Genomic DNA, 1,366 nt, shown 5'->3' with positions numbered 1-1,366 from the left:
TCGGCAAACCTTTCCAAGATGATGGTGGGTGATAAGTTCCTTCCTTCAAACTGATGCTCAGGTGCTCCCTGGGGAAGAATCTGGCGTCCTTTCAGGGTTCCCTGGAGGAACTTGGGGGATATATTCAGAGCAGGGTTAGGAAAGTGACAAGGAGAGGAGCTAAAAAAACATGATGTGTGTGGAAAGGTTAAAGGCACTGGGATGACTCAGGAGAGAGAGGAGAGGGCTGAGAGGAAACTGAATCATTTTCTTCAAGACAAAGAAGGGCCGTCGCCCAGGGATGATGGCCAGCTGTCCTCCTTTGCCTCTGCATGCAGAGCAAGGGGAAACGGGCTTAGACCGGAGGCAGGGCTAAGATTAGAGAGCAGGAAGAACTTGGCAGTGAAGGATGTTGTATAACCTACTTTTCGAGACAACTTGGGGACTGAGAAGACTCCCACACTCCTGGTCTGGGCCCAGTGGACATGAACGTGGGGTTGATCTGGCTGGCTGGCTGCGAACGGAGGAGGAGGTCCTGCGGCTGCATCTCTCTCCGTGTCCTCGATTTCCCGTTGGAAGTTAAGTTCCCAAATTTTGGAGCTGGCAAGGCAGCACCTCCCCCACCCACCACGCACTGCACCAGTGTTCCTGGGCTGGGTAATAATGCCTGTCATTTCCTTTCCCGGGGGAGTGGGGCTGCAACCGCCCTGACAGCCCCGAGGGATTGAAGGCAACTAAAAATAGTGCATTAAATATAATCTGTTGAGGGGCACATTTGCATTGCTTGTCTTCCCCCCTTGCCTGTCTCTTCATCCTTCCTGGCACACCAGGCCTGGGTCTAGCTCTGGGCACTCAGAATCAGGTTCCAGGCCCCAGCTGTCTCTTTTTGTGGCCGTAGGGTTCTTTTGACAAGAGGTTAAAGGGAGCAAATCCATAAAGTACAGTCGAGGGTCGTCAGGGGCACCCCCTGCCTCTCCTCCCCATTCCCCTCTCACCCCCAGGACCTTTGGGTCCTTCAGGGCCCTGGTGTGCAGGAAAAAGAGCTGGAAGTGGGGGAGGCAGTGTTGAAAAGGAGAGCCAGCCAGGCTTTGTTCTCCCATCAGCCACTTCCGTCTGCTACACAATCTCTCTGAGGTTAAATATTAATTAAGAGCAGAATGACAGTGAGAACTGAGCAGTGTCACTTTCTGTCCCAACATAAATGCTAATTTCCTTGCAGGTATAAAGTGACTTTGGAGTGGGATTGGCAGCCCAGGGAGAATACCTGGGGAGGGGGAAGAAAGCGAGGAGAGATGGGTGGTGGTGGCAGCCCTGCATCAGAACAATTAAGAGGAACCAGACAGGGAGGGTAGGGGTGCTGGCAAAAGGGAAGCAGGGCTTGTCAGGT

The sequence above is a fragment of the Marmota marmota genome, unplaced genomic scaffold, assembly GCF_001458135.2.
Source record: "Marmota marmota marmota unplaced genomic scaffold, marMar, whole genome shotgun sequence".
NCBI classification, from domain to species: Eukaryota; Metazoa; Chordata; class Mammalia; order Rodentia; family Sciuridae; genus Marmota; species Marmota marmota.
This window is presented reverse-complemented; position numbering follows the sequence as displayed.